The sequence below is a fragment of the Cyanistes caeruleus genome, chromosome 4 (genome assembly GCF_971803275.1).
Source record: "Cyanistes caeruleus chromosome 4, bCyaCae1.hap1.1, whole genome shotgun sequence".
Lineage (NCBI taxonomy): Eukaryota > Metazoa > Chordata > Aves > Passeriformes > Paridae > Cyanistes > Cyanistes caeruleus.
The window spans coordinates 29,360,446-29,383,726 of record NC_141704.1 but is presented as its reverse complement, the minus strand read 5'-3'; the positions used below and the strand labels follow the sequence as shown (position 1 = coordinate 29,383,726).

Sequence of the window (23,281 nt, the reverse complement as noted above, 5' to 3'; positions counted from 1 at the left end):
CCCCGGGGGTGCCGGGACCCGCCGGCCCCCGCCTCCTCCGCCGCCGCCGCCGCCGCCCGTGCCCGCTCCCTCAGAGGGGCCGCTCCTCCCGAGGGCCTGCGCAGGCCCGGCCCGACCCCCGTGGACCCCACGGGCCGGGGGGCACCTTCTTCCCGCTGGGCCGAGCACCGAGGTGGAGGAAGATGCCGGGTAGGGGCAGGGCTGAGGAGAGAAGGGAAGGGGTGCCGGCGTCGCTGTAGCTGACCGAGATGTTTCGGGGTGCGAGCGATTGACTTTCGGCGCTCAGTTGGGCTGGGGAACGTCTCGGCCGAGAGGTCCTGGTGAAGAGGTGACCCCTTAAGGCACCCTGCCCGTGCTGTTGGCACAACGGGGAGGCTGCAGAAGCACCCTGCAGCACAGAGTAGCACAGTCCGACACGGAGCTGCATCCAGTCCAGTGCCAGCGGTGACTTGTGGAGCCATGACACTAATCCTAAGGACTTAGGTTTATATTAAGCAATATTTACATTGCACCCTTTATCCCAGCTACTATTTGAGTGAGCTGAGCTTCTTACATGGCAGCTGTAGAGAATAAATTTGTGGTAATCATGGTTTAAGGGCATGGCTTTATAGTAACTGCACCAATGAGGATAGCTGGGGAGATAGAGGTTTTCTGATGCTCACCCTCTTCTTTGGGACCTCTCCATGTACATCTCTGAGGATCCCTGGGGAAGAGCAGTGACTTTCAAGTGACAAGGAAATGCCAGATGGCGAAGGGAGAGAGGAAAGTCACAGGTACTTTGAGTTTAGAAACTCAAACAGAACTGCTCTCAGCAGCAGAGGAATATTAACTACCGTATTACATACTTCATGAGTTTAATAAAGTTATATAGCCAAAATACCATCTCTGCTTCCTCCATTTGTGCATCAATGAGACCCATCAGAGCAATGCTGCATGGGCTTGGAGGTGTTTGCTGATAACCCCTTATCAGCAAAGCCAGGGACTTGGTGTTCCTGACCTGCTAAACGAATAACATCCTTATTCTCTGTTTTGGATCTGAATGGGTGAAATCAATGTGGGAGAATCCAAGTGAAACACTGAGGATGGTGTCTGCTAGGGAGCATACCATGGATTCTGTCAGGATATGGGAAACACCCAGAGTGCACAGATTAGTCATGTTCTTTGGAAATAATACTACACAGACACACAGGAATTCTACTCTGGGATCTTGATTTCCATCTGGGAGGCTGCAACTCTCTGAGCTCAGTGTTTGCAGAGAGTGTTTACTATTAAGTGTTTACCTGCCTGGTTCTAATAGATGAGACCTGCAACTGTTGACATCTTTTTGGTCTTTGAGATCAGGCTATTTTCTTATAGCTGCTGTTCATCCTTTGCCCTAAGGCCCAGCTGTACACGGTGCTTTCTATGCATGTGGTGCTCTGCTTCAAGTGCAAGGCCTGAAGCTTCTCTTGGCAGCAGAAAGAGTTGCTGCTCAAGTATTTTTTCTGTAATAGAGGTAATCATCCATAAACTTTACAGCATGAGGCATCGAAGGATGTCCTACCTCCTAGTAACTGAAAACGGAAGGCACCACAGAGATTAACATCTTTTCAAACACTGGGAGACTTAGGATAGCACAGGACTTGGGTCAGTCAAATGTTTTGCTGAGCCAACAGAAAGAGCCAACTTCCTTGTAAAGCCACAGCTACAGAGAGAAGAGCCTCACTGACAGGTGTAATAACTGAAATAACTGCAGGCTGACATCTCTACAGACAGTAGAAAACAAATGAGCAGTGTGCATGTTGCTTTGCTAAGCCAGCATTGAAGCTGAACGAAAGCTTTTGGTTGCAGAGTTATTGTCATCATGACTATTTTTGGCCTCATTTAATTTTTCATTCATTGACCATTTCTTTGATAAATAGGGTTAAAGATGGTCTACTGTTGGCATATTCAGAAAAGACTTCAGTATTATTGAATCTTTCTGAGAAATAAATAACATGCTTTCACTGGAAATAGCATGCAATTACCTTCTTAACGATTTTAAAATGGAGAAAATATAACGTTCTGTCTTCCCCTGTGGAGGAGTTGTTCCTTCATTTAAATTATAGGTTTTTACATTTTGTCTGTGAATGCACTATGATTATAGATGCAGAAAATAATTGAAGTAAGGTCAAAATATATACATTTTGTATTCTTTTGTGAGGATTGTGGTTGCTCCTGCTGCAGTAGCTGTGGGGAACTACAGCTGGAGTTGGAGTTTTACTGTGTTGGATTCGATGTAAACCTAGGAAAGAGCCTTAAAAGAAGTCCTTCTCTCTCAGTACAGAACTTTATTTAAAATGTGACAAGTGTCTCCTGAATTCCTCAGCCTTGCAGTTCCATTCTCCTGTTGTAGGTAGCTGCTGTGAAAAGGCAGAGCCTGTGGGGTTTGTGTCTGGTAGTGTCTAGTGAAGTCTATAGATGTGTGACTGGCAACAAACTCCAGCTGAATTGTTTGCTTATCAGCAGGCCTGAACAGGGAAGGCAACAGGAAAGCTTGTAAGATGTGCTGTTATATTTGATCCATTTCTAAAGATTCTAAAGTGGAGCAGGCAAGGCCAGAGATGGACCTCATGGGATGCATCTCCTAACTTGTATGCCATGGATGTAAACAGCTCCCCATTGCAGATCCATGCCTGTGGTGTAATGGAGAGGGATTAGGGAAAGACTGTGCTTTTGCAAATTCCAAATATAAATCTACCATGGAGCTTAAAAACGTGCTCCCTGAGTAGGTAACCTAGGTTAATAGTGCTGGAAGGAAGGAGAGATGGAGGGAGGTTAATATCTAACATTTTTTTTGGTAATGAGGCTGCTGGCTGATTTACTACTGACAAAACCAGGCAGGGATGAAAGAGCAGCATAACCCACTCAAACATATACAGTGTCTTCATTGCACATGAAGAGATGTGCTTGGTTAAGCATGATACATCTTGTCTCATAGGAAAGGAAACTGTCTGCTAGTTCTGGATGACTGTAGCATGCAAGGCAAGAAACTCAGAGAAGTGAGTTGGTAGCACAGTATTTTTGGCTTAGCAGTCAGGAAATAAGACATCAAGCATTCTAGTGAAGTACTACAACACTTCCAGCTACCAACAAAAAAGCCAGAGTATCATTTTTTGTTACAGAGTTAAACTAATACAAATTGTGAATAAAAAATAACAGATTTTAAGTCTTGGGCCCTTAAGTGTTCCCAGGTATCTTTTTTGTTACCTGTGCACACACAAGTTCAAGACATTATCAAATTATAATTATATAATTAAAAAAAAAATTAAAGAAACATGGTTTTGTAGATTGTAGTCAACTCATTACTGAGCCATTAAGAAACTGGTTCCAGCAGCAGAACTATTAATGAGTTGGTTTCAAGTAGTGTGTGTGCATTGTGATTACTTGGCACTCTGCCTCAGTTTAATTAAGATTTTAAATTTACATAGTGCTATTCAACCATGTGTTGCACTAGTGTTTACAAAAGTGAATACATTTAATAGTCCTCATTTTATAGGTCAGACCATGGTGTCATTTTGGGGTCAAGGGACAAAACTGAAGCCACTCATCCCCTGAAGCAGTCTGGATCTGTTGCTCAACCTGCAGGGTGGCATTTCTTCAATATGACTGAGAAAATGATTGGGTGGACGTTAACAAACCCTGAACAAAACAATTACAATATTATTTAGTAGAACTACAGTACCTAGTTTGATGCCTTCGTTGAGATTGGCAGAGATCACAGAAAAGCTTCATATCTGTAGAAGTGCAGTGGCCAATTAAAAAAATTTACCTTTGACAGGAAAATGATCAAAGTAAATGAAGTGGTTTCTCAGAGCCTTAAAGAAAAAAGAAAGATAATCACATAATAAGAAACACTATTGTTCCTTCTGTCACACTGTCTTCATATTATCAGCAATTATTTGATGTTCTAATCTTGCAAGCCTTATGAATATGAGCAGTCATGAGTAGCATGAGCAAAGTTTGCTGAAACAAATGAGCCTGGAAAGGTCAGATCCCTGCCTTGAATAAACAGGTACAAGTGACAATATTGCTGTTTAATCTCCTAGGTGTGGTGTGCTGCATAGAAGTACAGCAACTCTTGTGACTTTACTCGGTTTTAAATAAAATGTCCTTCTTGCTGTTTCCCAGCTGCATCCTCTTCTTCCTAGTGTTTTTTCATAAGCTTTTTTTCTCTGTTTTATGCAGGTGGAAGGTTGAGTGAGTTATGAGTTGGATGCGTGTTCACCCACTTTCATAGCGTAACTTCCAAAGAAAATTGTTGGCATGGGAACCTTCCCCAAGAGGTTGACATTTAAAATAACATGCTGTGCTTAGCATGAAGTCACTCCTCAGGTTTATCTCTACCATGCCTCCATTTTTGTTATGAAATAAAACATTATCAGATTTACACATCTACACAGCAAGAAGTCCTTCCATGTTTTTGAGGTTACAAACAAAGCAAAGATAAAACCCTGGCATGTGAAGGCACTGAGAACCTCTTTCCTTGCTTTCCTCTCCCAAGAGGTCTCTCCAAAGCTGACTGGATGCCTTCCTACAGTTTAATTAGATATTCAACTCCTTGCTCTGCTTCCTTGTTCTTCCCAGTGGACTGATGAAACACAAGCATTTGGAAAAGCAGGAGCAACCTCCAGATTTTGTTACAACTATTTAATTACTGAGTTATAGATGAGCAAATGCTTTCAGGTACTCTTGGTACCTTTCAGAGATGGCAGCATAACAACAAACTACTCCAGGATGTCTTAAGGTTCAGTAAATGGTCTGATCACTGCAAGCTCCTGATCAGGAGAGCCATCAGCTTGCCGCTGGCTCTCAAATTGGGCATATCACAGTAGTGGCATACCAGAGACTCTTTTTGCTGTTATTGTGTTTACTCCTACAAATGAAAGGACAACTATGAAACAGAAAATTGTAAAACAGGTGTGGGAACACTCTCAAGAAGTACCTTAAAGTCTATTTTGAACTACAAGTCACCTACTTCAAATACAAAGTTCCTATTGATACTAAGGAGTGAATACTTCATCACAGCTTTCTAATGCTGTGCCTGATCTCTGCCTGACCACTCTATACTGACACAGTTGGCATATTGAGGGGATGAAAGGAACATTCAAAAGTAAAGGAAACCATGTGATTTTACAAACCCCAGACTCAAGCCTCTGGACTTCATCAAATACAATTCCATACAAAACAAGGTCTAAATTCTGCACAATAGTTTTGAACCCTTCTCTATTTGGAGTACAGCTTTCTTCTTTCTTCTGATTTTTCAAATCAAACCCTATACTTCCTTTATTTCTTTTTTCCTATTTAAGAAAAGAATAGAAATACCAGTGATGATGATGTCAGCATAATTAATTACTTATATTTTAAAGCACTGACTCACTCCTGTAATGCAGTTAACAGTCTATAGAAGACACAGAACTCATTTTTTAGGGTGAAAGAATTGATGGGATTGCTGTCCTTGCTTAGGGGACTTTCCAGTACCACTCTCTGATGAGCTCCGTGTGGAGCAGGGAGAGGCTGGGTGTCAGAGGTGTGTGTGTGTGCGGTCAGCCTGAACTCCAGCAGTGCAAGCTGCAGCTTTGCCAGGTCCTGCCATGGGTGATTTGGAAATTCTTGTTGTGCTAAGAGGTTGAGGAGTGGGAAGGTGAAAACACAGCTGTGGGCTTGGAGTTACAAGGACTTACAGAGTTTTTATCTGCCATGCAATGCACTCAGTGACTTTGCAGTTCTGCAATCCTTTTCCCTTCATTAGTCATATCCCTTTGCTGACCCCTCATTAACCACTTCCCATCATTAGCTACACTGCTGGCTCTGACCCTGTTTTGGAGTTTGAGCACTAAATAATGACTGGCTTCTCAGCGAGCTTGGCTCTGGGTCATCTCTAACAGCATGAAGTGCCTACAGTGAAAAAGAAAGAGAGAAGACATCTAAGAACAACTGTGTAATGGGGAAAGCCTCACAAGAATGGATCATCCTTGGAAAAAATACAGTGTATCATATCCCCTGTGCACTATGGAGCTGGCGCCCTTTCTTCATACATAGACTCAAGAAAATTAGACATGTAGAAAGGAATGTTCTGACTACTTGTCCATTATGAAATGACAATATGATAATTCTGATTACAAACTACAACAACACTCTCTAAATTCACCCTAGCATTTCTAGGCAAAACCATCTAAATAAATCCCATTTCTATAAAGATTAATTAACACACCTTGGTCACACGCCTTCCTCTTTGGGAAGGTTCCCAAGCCAACCGTTCCGTCCACACTGACATCTTACAGAGTCTTGCTATGGAAAGAGAGAACGAGTTGCCTGTAAATCTTAACAGCTCAGGAGCCAGCAGGCATGCAAGGGCAAGCTAAACCCTTTCGATACTTGGTATTTTTCAGGTCCTGTGAGTTTGGATGTCTGTGTCAAATTTGGAAAGGTTGTGCCCTGCACTGCTGCAGCAAAGGTCACAAACCCAGAGAGATTAAATCCCCTGGGCTACATCTGGCTTTGCCATGCAGCATTGCATGTGAAACTGGTCTAATAAACTTCCATGAGGATTAGTACATCTAAACATGATATTCAGCAAAACTGCAAGCAGAGATGCCTTTTATTCCTAAATCACTACACCCTGATGACGTAAAACATTCAACAAGCCTAATGCTGAAGCACAGGGATACCCATTAAAGGAGAGCTTATATAATCTTAATTTAATTTTTCTTCTATTGACGTGAGTTTAGACATGGAATAACGCGGGTGGTTCATGCCAATATGAAAAATGAGATCTGACCCTCCACATCCATCTTCAGGGTGGATGGAGGGTCATATTCCTTAATGCCAGCAGATGGCATCCATACACTTTGGCATGCCTGCTCCACACTTCCCACTGCAGCAACGCAGCAATTTCCCTTCACTGGAGGGGCCCTCGTCCCTCACATGAGAATATCTCCCAAACTGGTAAAGAAAGTTTGTTTTCATAAAGGTTGGAGTATTTTCTGTACGTTGCCCAACCTGATAAATTGGTGGACTGTGAGGATTAGAGTTATTATCTCAGAGATTAAAATTGAAGTTAGATCTCACAGAAATTAACTACTACATACAATCTGTCCATTTACAAGACATTTTGATGGAAGTTGGGAGGTTTTATGCAGCTGCTCTTTCATATGAACTTTCCTAAGCTACTTCATTATTCTGAGTTCTTTGGATTAAGCAGAGTGTAGATATTATCTAGAAATCCTAAGATTTTACAATTGCATCATTTATTGAGCATTGCCATGGACAGTTTGCTTGGAGGAAAACAGCACAAAGCTGCTTTAGAAGTAGTGTTTCAAGAGTGAATGTGAGACCAGAAAAGATACTATTGTGTTCCTAGTTTTTCAAGATTCACAGAAAACAGTAGGAAATAGCTGAGGTTTGACTGGACAGTTCATTTCCACTTGCAGAGCAATGAATCTCAACAAGTGGAATTAAATATTAAAACAATTTTGACATGATGAGGACTGCTGATAACATACTAGAAAGCAAAATGATTGATGGATGTCACAGAAAACAGAAATATTCCAATGGACAAACAGAGTATTTGAAACACTTGTAAATGTAATATGAGAATACATTATTTCTGCCCTCTCTATATCTTCAAAAGAGTACAGTAAAGAGGGAGACCTAAACTATTCCTAATCTTTTGAGAGCGAAGATTTCACTAACTTTAGTGAGTTCCAGGTTAGACTGTACACGAGCACAACTCACCAAGTCAAATGCCAGACAGGAAAAAGAGAAAAGCTGCCTCAAACTTGCTGAAGATGTGTCTTGGTAAACCCAGTGTTACTGTAAAAGCCCTAAGTGGAAAACTTGTGATGGAACTGAAAGTGAACAGTGCAATACTTGTATATAGAGCTAGATGGCTGCAGTGGCACACTAAGGATGTCCAGATTTGCTAATTCATTGTGGATGCACTTTTGTTTTGTATTTTGCTTCATGTAAAACAATCTTTTCTGTCTACATTTTCTTGACATTTTTATTATGTATGAACTCCATCTACTTTTGTCCTCTGTTTCTTTTAAATAAAGTTAATGAGCTTTAAGATTTGCATCAAGTGGCTTTGAGAAATGACAATTTTAAGCTGAGACTATTTAATTTTAAAGTAAAATGTTCAGTCTGTATTTTTTCTACATAGCTCCTTCTTTAACTACAAAGAACAGAGAGAATCTAAAAAAAATTAAGGTAACTACACATATATAGAGAAATATCTTTTTTAAAAGAACTTTTCTGGCAGGCAACCTGCTTTTGCCATAATTTTATAAACTTGCAGAATATTATCTCTTGGGAACTCTATTATTACCTTAGGCAGTAAATTGGCACAAAAGAAACTTAACAAAAAGATGAGCAAAGTGTTGGCGGGTGTGGGAGGAGGAATACATCTTAGTAGCTTACACAGGCATTTCAGAAATTTTGGGGGGGTAGGGGGTGTTCTGTGTTAGTTTAAAAGATTAAAGTTTGCAATCTGCACTAGAGGAGAGTTCTTGCTAGAGTCTGTATACCAAAGCTGGCTTTGAATTGAAGAACTGTTGTAATTAGATTACTGTAAATACAATAAGAAACTCACTCCTGGTGGTCTGGGGAGGAGTGTCATAGGGCACTGGAGAATTGTGTTGGCAGGATTTGGGACAGTTTGACTGAAAGCAGAGAATACAATCTCAAAATCCTTTTAATCTTCCCCCCACCTCCCCAGTTCTTTGGGGATTTGTTTGTCATTAAGTAACAGTCAAAAGATTAAGGAAGTATAAAATGACATTAAAGCTCACAAGTACTTCTATAAAATTATCAGTGCTAGCATAGTCTTCAGCAGGGTTTGCTTCTGCCAAGACTGTCTAGAGCCAGGCAAAATGGAAAGAAAAGAGGCAAGCAGGCACAAAAGCAAACGCCGCAGACGTGGGCTGCAGTGCCCGTTGTGTGCCTGTGCCGCGAGCGCGGGGCCTCGCGGAGCTGTTGCTATGTGTCTGGGCTCAACAAGCTTAAACTTTGCATGGCCCATGCTAAACTAATTTGAGTCAATTTGTCTACATCATTTCAACAATCATCCTGTGCATTTTGTATCGTACATACAACACTGCATGATAAAGGCCCACCGAGCAGATGCCGACTGCTCATTCTGCCGTGGTCTGGCTGTTGCTAGCTCTTCACCATGGTTTCTCCATATCCTAGTGACAATGTTAGTTTTTCCATGTTGAGGTTAAGTCTGTGCCTGGCTAGTTAAGACTTTTCTTTACAGAGGACAGCTCCTATAACAACTGCCAGCTCTAAGCATGACCTTTAAAAATTAAATGAGGGAGTGTTAACTGGAGGGTTTTTTTTTTAATCTCCCAGGGGAGTTCAAAGGAATACAAGGAGATTTTGCAAGCAAAGTTTTAAGCCTGGACAAGAAAGAGACACCAATATCAGAATATGTTATCACAGGAAAGCTGATCTAACCTGCTTACATTTAAATAGTTTCCATGTAATGGGTTTTGAGTCACTTGTAAGCATGTACTTTTTAAGACAGTTTTATTTTTGAAATTGAAATCAAACAAGAAAAAAAAAATTAAAGCAACTCTACTCTGTGCCTAGGTAATACAACAGGACTGATCTGCAGCCAGTGCAAATCAGTATAGCTGCAGAGGGAATTAACTGTATGATCCCATTTTCTACCAGCTAAGGATTTAGTCTTTCAGAGCATCATGTTTGGAAAACTCCAGTATTTGATGAGTAAAAGAGCACCAAGGAGCAGTAAAAATATACCACATTCTCATGTGTGGTAAATCCCTGCAAGAGGCATTAAAGTCCATGTATTCTGTAGGGAGACAAAGCCTATAATTAACGTTTTTATTATTCTTGGATTGGCTTGATAGTTTCTCTGCAAACCTCTGCTGAGAAAGGATTACCTGGTGGGTCTTGCCAATTTGGAGCCCTGGATAACTCCAGGGACAGGGTGGTTGTTTTTCTCTCTCTCTAATGAACTACTGAGCATTTTTTGCAACACCCACTAAGTGTGGCAGCCATTTTCCTCTAACAAACTTTTGAGAAAATTTTCAGTTTTCACTGTGTTTCCAAAACAACATAGCTCTGCCCAAGTTGTCAAAATCTTATCTTGGATTAAACTTTACTGGTTTAGGGGTTTGGGGGGGGGTGTCCCCTTTTTTTATTTTTTTTCTTAAACCTAAGATATTTAGGGTAGCTTCTCTGAGTTAACCAAAATTTTATTCTGATGAAAAAGAAACAAGGATATATTGTCTAAGGAGTCACTTTTTCCCTGTCACAGAAAATGCCAGTGAAATCTCTCAGTGAGATCCATATTTTGAGAATTGTTCTAATGCAGAGGCTTTTTTCTTCTGCCCCACATATTTCCTCTCCAGCTGATAAAACCAGAGAACTGGGAAACATGGACAGCTCTAAAAAAGAGCTCAGTGACTCTTTTTAAAATGCACATCCTCCAGGCATGCACTCATTGCATTCTGATTTGAATTTTAGGGCTCAAAATAAAGTTCAGTACTTTATTCAAATTCAAATGAAGTGTGCTATGCTCTGGCAGCCTCTAAGGATGTGGCAGGCCTGCAACACCTCAGAAAGTGGAGGGGGCAGCAGGAGCTTGCAGACTAAATCCTGGCTGCCCCAGGACCAAGATATTCTAAAATTTCTCTTTTCAGGCAAGCTGAGCAGAGAAAAGGTGCACATGAAGATCCGAGATGTTCCTTCCTAGAGCACTACAGCTAATAAAGATGCAAGAGAGAGCTGCATGTTAGAAAAGCTGGGTCTGAGTTTGAGCTTCCTGCTGATGGTGGTGCTGTAGGAGTGTAGCAGAATTATGGTAGTTCCTGAATTTTGGGTAGGGGATTGATTTAGATGCTGAACTCCCCTACAAGATTCAAGGGAACAAGTGTCTGCCACTGTTGATAGAGTCACCCATGCGAATGAAAGTGAGCTGATTGCAGAAAAGTTTACCAAGATGCTGTGAAAAACAGCATCAGGAATAAATCTGAATCTAAACAACACGAGTTTATAAGATAAATGCGGGAGATGGTGAGTGCCTGAAGTTAAAAAAAAAGAGCTGGGCACTGCCATGACTGTTTTACACCTCAGCCCAAAGGGCCACCTCTGCCTGAGCCTTGGCTGTAAAGCCTTCTGGGAATCAGAGGCAGAAATTAGCTTTCATTTTTTCAGAGGGATAACTGAAGTGAGAAATGTTAAACTCCACCTTTTACAGTTCATCTCAGAACACATGTAATGTGTTAGAAAAATCTTCTGAGCATCCATCTCCTCCAAGAACCACCCAAGCACAATTTTTACCTTATTTATAATGCTTTTACACCCAGCTTGATTTCCCAGACAGTCAACAACATAGAGGAAAGCAAAATCAGGTTCACACAGGAGCATTAGTTATTAATTATTAATCTACAAATTATGTAACATCCATACAGCTTGTCAAGAAAAAGGTGTCTGGCCTTAGCACTGTGCTGGGAGCTGCAGGACCCGGCTCGTTCTGTCCCTGACTTACCCCTCCTGACGTGGGAACTGTCACAAATGTCAGGACAGAAAAGGCAAAATTTTGCCAAAATTTTCTCTGAAATGGATGAGATCCCCATAGGGAGCCATGGGCCGCCCAAGCCTGTCTCAAACAGCACTTTGTTCCAGGGGGAGCAGCCCTGTGAGAGTGCCAGGGCTGTGCTGGCCTTGCTCTCTGCTCTGGGCATCAGCTTCTTTAGCAGATTAGGAATACAAAATATGATGGGGAACATCAATCCCATGAGCACAGATCTCAGCAGAGAGCTCTCTCTGTATCCCAACAAGGCTAAGCTTTATGCTGTAAGTGAGTTCTAAGTGCTTTTCTGTCAATGTCACAGCCAGCTTGCTGCAGGCCAGGCTGCCACTCAGAGGTCACAGGGAGATGGGGACATCCCTATGCCTCCAAACCACAGCCAACCTTACCCCCCAGGGCTGATGTTGAAGTCTCCAGTGGGGAAGCACTCCAGGCTGAGAGAGGGTTGTCCATCCGTTGGGCATCTCAGCTGCCCATTGTGTGAAGCAGGGGCAGGAGCCTCCTAGGAGCTCCTGCTGCAGATCCTCGTGGGACAAGCAGTCCATTGCCAAAAGGAAATGGACATCAGCCCTTGGGCCACAGTACTTTGGAGGTATTATAGTTAAAGGAGCAAGTGGAGCTGGTTCTACCAAAAAATGAAAACATGATGAGCACCTATGAAAAGGGAATTTGTTTTCACAGGATATTGCTCTTCTAAATGATAATGACTGCTCTGAAACTCTCACAGAATATTGTTTTTTTTCATCCAAGTTGTCCTTACCTATATTGTTTTTTTTCATCCAAGTTGTCCTTACCTTGTAGCTTCAGTGTGACACCCCACAGTGAGCAGCAGTTGCTATATAAGCAGTACCCCTGTCTCCACAGGCACAACCATGAGGAACAGATGCTGTTCTTTGGGGTAAACTGAGTTACCAGAATCTGGTTTTATGGAACAACTATTTAACCTGTTGATGCCATTCCCTTTTTGTCATACAATTAGCATAAAGCCACGCAGTTTTGCACAATAAGACTAAAGTGCTGAGATTTTTAATGCTTCTTAAGGTGCCTAGGCCTGGTCTAGATGTTATACTGCACCTTATCTAGGGAGCAAAGCACTCCCAGCTTTTCCCAGGACTTGCAGAAGAACCCTCTTGCATTGAAAATCCCTAGCTAACCAAAGAATCACTTTTGCAGTTAGTGGCAGCCAAAGCCAAGAAACAAAACAAGGTGGGAGACTCCAGCAAAAGCTCTGTGTTTACTGCTGAGGGAATGAGGCAAGATGGGGGAAGGATGACGGTGCTTTGAGAATCCTGAAAGAGAAAAGAACAATATTTTGTCCCAAAATGGCCAAACCTAGGGGTTTCTATTGGCCACTGCTTGTCCTGTCCCACAGTTAAAGTCAGTTTTTAGAAAAAACACATTTCTGAAATTTGAAATTCCACTTGGCATCTCTTGCTCTCTATGCTAAGCTTTAGCAGGGTGTGTTGTTATTCCCAAGTGCTGGGCCAGAGCATGCCCAGTACACTGCAGTAAATGTGTTCTCTGTGCTACATGCTGAGCACCAGCACTGGTCTTATTTACACACACAACCCCTGATAGCTGAGCTGTGTAAACTGCTTCTAACAGTTCCTTTCCTTTCTTTGTTCAAACAGACAATGGTCTTTGGAAATTTATTTTAATGCTGATGAGACAAAATTGTAATTTAATTTAAAAATTAATAATTCTCCCTTCCAAATCCCCTTTATCTCTGCATGTGTAGTACTTAATAGCTTATCTATATGCCTATCATATTCTTACTGCTCTGAAAGAATACAACAAGTGAGCCTTTGCCTGTACAGAAGATCGGGAGAGGGAAAGGGGGTATGGCTCCTCTCTCCATTCCCATCTTGAAGAGAAAGGACAACCTTTGGTTTCCTATGGACCTTCTTGACAGCTTTTTAGACCACAAGACAGAAAATTAGGAGCTGCTTCTGGGAAGACCTTTGTGATAAAGAATGCAACACATGAAAAACCCTGCTAATAGAATAAATTATAAAGATACAACTTAAAGTATCATTCACCTTAAAAGTTACTCCTTTCTGTTTTCTGCATGGACCTCTCCACACCATCTTTTGTGGCAGCACCAGCGCTGAGGAACTTTGCTTCCCAGAGGATCAACCCTCTACCCCCATAGCTGAGGTGGATGCGCAACCTGCAGTGAGGTGAGCCTGCTCTCACCTATTCTCCGTGGCCTTTGAGTTGGCTCCTGTAGATGAGGGCAGGCAGGAGGGAAGGGCAGTGCTGGGCAAGCTGAGTAAGTTCTCTGCCTGTCTAGAGGGGATAAAAACCCAAAGGTTATTAGGGATTTAATAGGCTGAGTAGAGAGGATGGACAACCCAGCTCAGCTGGGTGAGACCTTGTTGCCTTGGATATGGAGCCTGTGTGGCTGTGGGAGCTTCTTAGTGATGGGTCAGGTCACCTGGCATCTCCCCTGTCTTTACAAAAAATTACCTGTGGGGCTGAGGGCAGTGCAAAGCAGCAGCTGAGCTGCTCTGCAGGTGATTTGGGCCTTGACAGGTGAACAGGTGTTTGCGGGGACCAACAAGCAGCACTAGCGGAGCTGTGGGTACAGACAGCACCTCAACCACTGAACTGCAGAGTTTTCCTTATCCTTTCACCTCTCCAGCTTCTCTTAAGTCTCAAGCTAACTCCTGGATTCATTCAGCCCCATTCCTCAGATCTACAGAAAGCATTTTCCAAGGCTTCTACCATTTTACTTTACAATATTAAAAATGGCCTTCTGAATACAAAACAATTAATTAATACTACAGGCTATACAGTAGGACCTACCATGTCAAATTATAAATGAATTGAAAACATTTAACTGTGAGAACAAACACCCCCATCACACACACACACCCTTCACCCTGAAAAAGGCAGCATTAGAAACATTCTTGTATTTAGGTAAAAATGTGAGGCCTAAGCAGTTAAAAGGCAATGTGCTCTAAAGCCTCCCTAATCTATTTTCCTCCAATTCTTTCCACCTCTAAGAAGCTTGTGGAGTTAGTTGTCGATTAACATTCAGGAAGATTGTACTCTGTCTCCAGTTCATTGCTCTCTTGTTGGCTTATTGTTATTCAGAGCCCATTTATTGTAGATGAGCCATTCATTTTCCTCTAATTGGATGGGATTGGATTTCACTTTCATTGTTGGATGCATTGAAAACCCTGGAGGGGCTACAGGGATCAGCCCAGGGCTGGGGAGATTTAACTTAGCACAAAGTTTAGGTTGCAGCTGAATGAAGCTACAATTGTTTTTTTTTTAATTTTGTTTTTTTTATATTCAAATGCCTCATTGATTTGCAAGGTCTCCCTTGTGACCCCAAACACCTTATTACATACCATATTTCTGGTATTTTTATGTAGTTCCTCACCAAAGCATTCATGACACAGGGATTGTTAGGAAGATTTCTGAGCATCAGAGACCCAACAAGGGCTTTGCACCAGTGTCCCTCCTTCAGGATCCAACTGGCTGACTCCTTCAAATGTTTGGATTAAATCCTTTCACAGCTCTGGGACCTTGCACTGTGACATCCTCCCCTGACAATCTGCTCAACTTCCTTTGGGGTGATACAAGGGTCTGCAAGCAGAAGTTATTATCAGATCTGCGCACTACAGTTACTCACACCACAGATTGCTCCTGCAGCTGCTGTCCCCATCTAAGAGTGAGCGAGGGTGGAAGAGCCTGCCCAATGCAGATCTAGAGCCTGGCATTGTGGCAGAGACACAAGTCTGGACCAAATCTCTCTTAGTCACCTCATAACTCGCTCTGAAGGGTTGGCAGCAAAGCTAAAAAAACACCTGGGCACCCATGTGTGCATGTGTGTGCATCTCTCTCAGGTTCTGCATAGGGGAGCTCCCTTCCCAGCTGGAAACACAGGGTGGCCATGGTCACATTGTGGGCAAGGGTGGCTCAGTCACTCTGAGCTCCTTGACTGCAGCATCTCACATCTCACCAGGCAGGGGTTGCAGCGAGGCAGAACAGCCCTTCTTGTTCAACTGGAAAAACATCTGCTGGGAGCAGGCCTCGGGATCTAACTACCAGAGTTCAAGGCAGCATTAGAATTAAACTCAAGGGCTTCATTGTCAGAGAAAACAGGTCTGTGATCTGCTGCAGGTTGCTCTGGAGTCAGTGAAGAGATGGGAAGCCCTGGAGGATGAGTGGTTCCTCCCAAGACAGGTCTCATGGGTGGGCAGACCTGCTTTCTAGAGCAAAGAAGCCAGGAGACACCTGCCTTAGGTGCAGCTCTGAGCTCTAGCACATCCTCCAGATGTGCATCCCTAAACTCACCTCTCAACATCATCTGGTGAGGTAAAGCCAGGGACTGTGTGGGAGAGAAGGGAGAGGAAAAGGAGCAGGGAGGAAGTAGAGAAAGCCTACCATGGTGCATTGGCAGGGTTAACAACTGGCCTCCTGCAGATGTTTGTCTTATGGGGACCTGGGGACTGGCTGAACTGGGGTATTTGCATGGGAAATTCTCCAGCAAACTGCAAGCATGTACTGGAGCCTTTCCCTTGGAGAGGGCCTATTTTGCACCTCTCTTCTAGGGCACAGATTTTCATTAAAGTTGGGATGGATGTATCTCCAGCACCCTCACTGTGCTGACAGATGCATTTTAAACTGGCCAGCAGGTTTAAAACCACCAGAAGGCACACGGGGAAAGGACAGGAACAGCCATGTGCCTCCGCACAGTGCTGGTGTTATGAGAAGGATGAAACAATTACCAAAGGAACTGTTGAAAAAGACCCTCTGCTCCTGCACACAAGAACAACCAAAACCCATTTCCTACAAATCTGTGCCCAGGTCCTGATAGCACATAAGGAGGTACCAGCTTGACTCAAACCGTTTTTCCCATTTTATAAAGGCAAACCCTTGCCTCTCCTGTCCCTGCCTCCTTTAGTTAAATTTTAGATGACTTGACACCTCTGAGAAACCCACACACAGCGGAAGGAGACCAGCAGAGAGCAGCAGAGCCTGGAGGGAGACAAAGGCACCCACACACCATGTGGGTTGAAAATCAGAGAACTAGCATTAGTCCCAAAGGTCAGGCTCTGGCTGAGACACAATATATTACCCACTAAAACTGACAGACCCAGAAATGAGGACAGCATTCAAAGGTGCCCGAAACTATAAATAAATATTAAAAGCAAGAGGTAAAGTTTCACCTGCTGCTTGCTGAGATTTTTTTGTTTAGAAGAACTGTGGGAGACACCATATGTGAAAGGCTTTAACATGAAAACCTACATTAGAAGTAGCTGGTCCAAAGCACAGACATTTTTAGGGTCTCCAGACCCCTCACAGCACATGGAACACCAATGGCAGCAGCAGGCAAGGCTGCCCAGGCTCAAAAGCCAGTTGACCAACCAAAGAGCTTCAGATGACAGCAAAACACATCAGAGCTCAGTCTGTCACTTCAATGCCCAATTATGCACATGAAATACTACTTTGAGCATTTTTCAGCTCCATTAAATAAATGAAAGCTTTACATACCTTCTTCCTATACAGATATTTGGTGGTTGTCAACCTTGGCTCTTGGTGGTTCTTGGGGTCTCCAGACCCCTATTAAACAGTCTGCAAATGATAATTAAACAAAGCAAGTCTGTCAGCTCAACAGCCACTATTCCAGGCTTGCAACTCCCCTGGAAAATTGTGCTGGTCTGCAAGGAAAAAGTTACAAAATTCCATCTGCTCTGGCTCCCACCCAGCCTCCTCTCAGCCTTCCCCTGAGTGTGCTGAGCAGCACGATTGTAAATCATCTCCCTGGGCTTTCCAGGCCTCTACAGATCCATGGGTTATGGGCAGGGAGCTGGCCACAGCCATGGTCTCTCTGTACACTCTATATGTACATACAGCACTGTATGGAGGGATCAATCTCCCTGTGGCAAGTGTCTCTTTCACACACTCCCTGTGCAAGGACTGTGCAGCCTCTGCATAACTTGTTGTCTTTGACCATTGCACACCAGCTCTGTGATATCTCCAGCCCCTTCAGGCTGTTTTCAAAATCATTGAGTCCCCCAGGGCCACAGGCTGGATGTTTTCCTTTGGAGAATATTCTCCAACAGCAGCTCCAGTTCAGATACTGCTGAGTAACTTTACAGTCATGCTGCATGTGCCACACCAACTCTGAGCATTACTTCTCAGAACATGACCTCTAAGTCCAGCAGGGCTCATGTGTTCCCACCTTCAGCCCAGCTGCAGTGGGACCTTTGCCTGTGGAATCACCCCAGCCCACAGCAGTGAACACATCAGTCATATTACACACTCAGAGTTTAGGTATTTCTCTCTTCTTTTTCTCCATTTTTTCCCAGCTGTCAACTACAAAGAGGCAGTGGGACTCACACAATGAGTCACTGTCACAGGCAAGGAGGTTCGCTACCCTAAATCAGTCCCAAGACTGACTTGGGTGGGGGAATCTCTTAACTCTTCTGTCCTTGGGCACAGGAACCTTTTAGTTTTTCCTCTTGTAAATCAGCCATGCTAGATTCCACTCTTCTCTGGAGAAAAACAAAGCCAAACTGGTCATGCCACAAACACAGCATCACTGGGAGGTACTGATCTCTAATGGTGCAAGAGTTTTACCAACTGAAATCTAGCAAGAATAGTAAAAATTATGGCCTTTTAAAACTCTTTCAAACAATTACAGAAGGAAATGAGAACTTGCTATGCCATTTTAATGCCCTGCTGCTTTAGTAAAAATTAGGCATGACTGTTCCATTTAATTTCAGGATTTTTTTCAATTTTCTGATTTTGCTTTGTCTTCAGTTACTTATTTTTCCTTCCTTCCAATTTTACAGAATTTTCAGAGATTAAAGGGCATAGATACACAAAAGTAAAGGAACTGACAAAACCCATAACTCTTTTTTTCCATTTGACTACCTTTTCCAGATGTTCCTGAATGGGAACAACACACCAGGAAAAAAAGGCCTTGAATGAAAAATAAATAAAAAAGTGGTGGGAGTAAAGGATGCCAGAAGTGGGAAAGTGAAAAAGAAGAACAGACAGTTCCTCAGAGCAGGATATTCCACCCCAGACTGCATCTCTTCCCACTGCTGAAGCAGAGTTTATTTGCAGGCTCACCAACTCTCCTGGCCTCGCCTGCTGCCAAGGATTTATTTTCTAGGAAGCCTCTTTCCAGGCCCAGAAGAGGCAGTGGGAATGCCTGGACCCTGGTCTCAGCAGGTGGATACAGCAGCTCTGGTGGCACTGGTGCAGCCAGGCCATGCTCTCAGGACACCTCTGGGAAACACAAGCCACACTTACAGAGGCGTTTTGCCTTAGGCTGGGAAAAACTGCCTTCATCTTCCATAATTATCCAAGAAATGACAATGAACAAATGGCTCCCTGCCACTTGTTATTTTGTTAGAAGTTTGCCTCCATGCAAACCAGCTGCCTCATGACCTGGGGAATGAAAACTGCCTGATTCTTGCAGGTTTGCACCCAATATTGCCATTTCCTCGCTGCATTAATTCCAGCTGCCCATCCCTGCACCCCTTCCAGCCCTGCTGTTGCTGTCTCCTTGCCTCAGGAGTTGCCCCAAGCTGTGAGACTCAGTGGCTGAGCACAAGCCATGGGGACAGCCCAGCCTGGCTCCCCAGGGAAGGACATCCACCATCACCTTGCTGCCCTTGTGTCCCACTCTTACTGCTTTGACATGAATAATTCCAGCTCCCCTTTTCCCTCCCTGGCACAAAGCTGCCTGCTCCCCCAAAGGCGGCAGCGTGTAAAAGTTGTTGCATCTCCATTAAACTGTACGCGCTCCGCCCGCCGGCCGCAGTGCACTTCAGATAATTCTTTGATGCAATATATTTTCCAGGATAGGCTTTTGTTTTCTTTCTTGGCTGCTCACCCTCTTTCTGTGGTCAGTTTTGCTCATTTCTCTTGTAAGCTGTCTAGAGGCAGAGAAAGGGCTTTCAGTTTTAAGCAGTTTCCTTTTCAGTTCCCCTTTATTGAATTCCAACCTCCATTTTTTTTTTTTTTAAGCATAGGGACATCATTTATCTTGGACTTTAAGTTGCAGGGGCCTTCAAGGGGCTTCTTTTTTTCTTTCCCAGCTGCATTTGTTGACACACAGTCAATCTGTTTTTTGCCTTCGTTCCCCCTCTTCCCCCCAGCAGGCCATAAAGTATCGACAGCTGTGCCCTTTATTAGCATAGCCATTTTAAGCACAACAAGGGGGAAGAGACTAAATATATTACTGCCATTACCTCTGTCAAAAAGTGACAATTTTAAAACATTTTAGCTTTTCACTGGGAAAGCCGGCAGCACAAAAGAAAGTGCTATAATTTTATTGTAAATGCTTTTTAAATATGGGTCACTTGGCCATAATCAATAGAAAGGATGGAAAAGTTCAAAGCTTGAGAACAGTTCAGGCAGATAGCAGAATTTTTTTTTTTTTTAAAGGCATGTCTTTAAAATATGCTAATTGGGGCAAAAATACAACAGTGAGAAGCATGCAAAATAAGATCTTGTTCCTGGTGGTTTTGTTTTCTTTACAGCTCTGTTCATGCTTTTCCCATCTACTTATAAGTGTGTTTTACAACTTGGATGGGAATTATTCCTCCCCAACAGGGTGTTATGAACATTTGGGGACTGAGAAAACAGAAGAAAATCCAGACAGTTACTAGTCTCTTTTCAAAAAGGAAAAAAAAAACCACACTAATGAGCTACTGTTTTTTTCTAATGCCTTTGGAAGTGTGATGTGCTACAGCACTGTGATTTACCATGCAACCTCACTTCTTGAGCATAAAATAATTCTGAAGCCTGAGAATCGTGGTAGTTTAGATTCAGGTTTGAATTCTTATTGGCAGAAACTTGTATTTTAAGCTTCTAGAATGAAGTATTGGGTTTTTTGATTAGACAAGGTCTAACACCCACAGTCAGCATCTGTTACAAACTCTAAAATGTAAAAGAAGGCTAACGGAAGTCGTGAAGCCTGATGGTCTTGGCTGCTTTTCTTTTAGTCTGTAATGGTTTCATCAGGCAAAGAGGAAGGGGCAATCTCAGCAGGGTTTATTTTGAATGGCTTCACCTTCCTCTCCATTTGTGACATCTGGAGTGAACCTAGAAGTCTTTTCTGTTATCTGTCCTCTAGTTACAAATTTTGCTGGAGGTTTCACTTTGTTTTTCAAATTTCAGAGTGTATATAAAACTTGGCTTATACTAAGGCAAGTTGTTAAACAGGTTCCCAAAAGCAAAGCTGCTTTAAAGAACCTGTTTAAGCAGGAAGCCCATGAAATCCTGCACACAGCATTATACAGCACCTACCAAGGGCTGTGATGCAGCTTTTGTCTTGTGGTGGCTCCTGGAGGCCTGTATCCCACTGCACTGAGCAATCTCCAAATTTGTAGGAGAGAGCAAGCGAGCATCCTGCTGTGGGAAGAGTGTGGTCCATGGCAAAGGAGAAAGTGGAAGGAATTCTCACCACCCATCTTTTGGCAACCAATTTAGCAGTTAAATGTAACCAGCTGGTCTCCCCAGGCTCCCTCTGTAGTCGAGGGAGGGAAAGCAAAGCTCCTGCAGAGGGTCATTCAGTGCACCCAAATTAGCCTTACTCTGAATTGTCCTCTCTCTCATCCGTGACTGGAAAAGGAGTTAGAAGAGACTACCCGGGTAATTTAGTCAGCTAAGATGGGTGGTCTGAATAATTCTTTCCCCACCAACCTCTAAAAGCCTGCCTAGGTACCCCACAGAGATTGGCATGCTGTTGGAGGGATTGATTCCCAGGCACGTCAGCAGCTCAGTGGTCTGTGCTCTCGCCTGCTCTGGAGAAAGCCGGGATGTTCGAGGAACTCACCTGGTCCTGTTGGACCCTGCAGCTCTCAGCCAGGACAGAGAGCTGAGCTGACCCACGTGCTGTAGGACTGCTTGTGACAATGGCCGGGTTTGGGTTTTTTTCCCTACCTGACAGACTCCATCTGCTCTTCTCAAGCCTGGCCAGAGGTCACTGTGGTGGGAGTAGCTGCAGGTCAGCCTGGCCCTCGGAGCTGTCTCACAGCAGAACTGAAACTGGCTCCAATGCTGCATAGAGAGAAGACAGGGCTGCTCCTACCTCCTTTCCAAGAGATTAGTTTGGTCCCATCTTGTGGGAGCCCTCTCCTCCTCCTCACTCACACGGAGGGAGGAAGCGGGGCTTGCTCTCAAGGACGGCACGGCACAGCAGCACGGGGCACCCGCTGCGTGAGGGACTGACCTGCAACACCCACAGCGTCCCTGAGGCCTCCAGCCGAGGGCAATGACCAGCCACAGCCTTCAACGGGGCCAAGCAACAGGGAAAAGCAGAGGACTAACAGGACTCATCTGCATTGCTGTGGTGAGAGAAGGAGCCCTGAAAAACACTCAGCTTTACTACAGTCACCACCTTTTTCCTCGCCTCATACCACCTGGGCCTCTCAGCCACCCGGCAGCCTCGTGCCGGCCCTGCTCCCCTCAGGCAGCGGCGGAGGGTGGGATGGGCTCCCTGACCCTGCTCACCCCAGCTCGGCAAGGACTTCCAGAGCACCCTGCCTGCTATGCTCTTCCTCCAGGGCTGAGGGAGATATGTTCCAGGCACAGCTGGAGGATGCACAGAAAAGCCAAAAGGACATCAATTCCCCCCAGAATTCCAGGTCTAAATATCGCATCACCAGAGTGACACGCATCTTTTGCATGGGGAACAAGAAATATTCCCCGACACTTTCCATCAGGGCCAGACCCACGCAAGGAACTAAGATGTTAATGCAAGAAGGATTTTCATTTGTAGGATTAAATAGCTTTTTTTTTTTTTCCCTGTCTAGAAGTGAGACACATCTTTGCACTACTACTAAATCACTGCTTTTTCGTGCTTGACCAGAAAATAATCTGACCTGGGCAGCTGTTTAACTTGCTGCTCAAAGACCAGCAAAGTCTGTCTCTCAACTGTTTGAACAGTGGAAGAGTCTTTTTACAGCCAGCCTTATTAAAGCTCAGGATTTTGTTAGCTGTTTTGTGGTAATAAGTTGAAGTACAATGTTGTGGAATGCTCCTTCAGGAGATTTGGGATCTTGTGTACTTTGCAGTTTACTTTCCTTTCTGACTAGGGTGCTTGGCAACCCACTACTGCTACAGCTTTATTGTAATGTTCTCTTCCTTAAAGTCACCTTTGACAACTGATTTTTCACCCAGGTAGGGGAAAGTTATGATTTGAAGAACTGTAAGAAAAAAAAAATTGCTATTGCCTAGTTGCTCTGTTGGTTTTTTTAAAAAGCATTTGCAGATTTTCAGGTACCTGGAAAAACTCAAGATACAGGGTAAAAACTTCACTTTGGCCACACACACACACAGAGTAATGTGGTACATTCAAAACATCAAAGCTAATGTGGTTTTCCTCTTTGGCAAATTTCTTTAAAGTCCTAGTAATTTTCTCACAACATTTTTAACAGATTGTAAATGACCCTTTTTCCTGAAAACCACTTTTGGGGCAGATGAAGTTTCAATTAGCATTTGGGAATACCTGCCAGGAAGTTTTAAACAAATATGTCTGTATTATTTTGCAAAGGAACGAAGTATTCTGACAAATTTCAGCAATTTCCCATCATCTTTTGTTTCATAACTCTAATGGGAAACAAAGAGAAGCAAGCTTCCAAATCATTGATGAGCTTTAATGAGAACTGTGTTGCTTTGGACTGTTGATGCCAAAGACTGAAACACAAGATTTTGGGTTTGGGACTG

At 43.5% G+C, this 23,281-nt stretch overlaps 1 protein-coding gene and 2 long non-coding RNA genes across 3 annotated transcripts in view; 1 reads left to right on the top strand and 2 right to left on the bottom strand.

Annotated features, from left to right (window-relative positions):
- TMEM263 (transmembrane protein 263) overlaps positions 1 to 17,169 on the bottom strand; it is a 32,265-nt gene extending 15,096 nt beyond the window's left edge. Inside the window, exon 1 of the mRNA XM_023936412.2 lies at positions 17,087 to 17,169. The gene's annotated coding sequence lies outside the window, so the exon portion shown is untranslated. The remainder of the gene's footprint in view (positions 1 to 17,086) is intronic.
- LOC147653516 (uncharacterized) lies at positions 34 to 8,086 on the top strand. The gene is made up of 2 exons (XR_015286361.1): positions 34 to 189; positions 4,207 to 8,086. It is a non-coding gene; the product is annotated as an uncharacterized LOC147653516 (long non-coding RNA).
- A 766-nt stretch (positions 17,170 to 17,935) lies between the features above and the next one.
- LOC147653515 (uncharacterized) lies at positions 17,936 to 22,064 on the bottom strand. Its single transcript, XR_015286359.1, has 3 exons — positions 21,786 to 22,064; positions 21,497 to 21,613; positions 17,936 to 18,090 (listed from the first exon to the last, which is right to left on the bottom strand). It is a non-coding gene; the product is annotated as an uncharacterized LOC147653515 (long non-coding RNA).
- Positions 22,065 to 23,281: the final 1,217 nt, after the last annotated feature.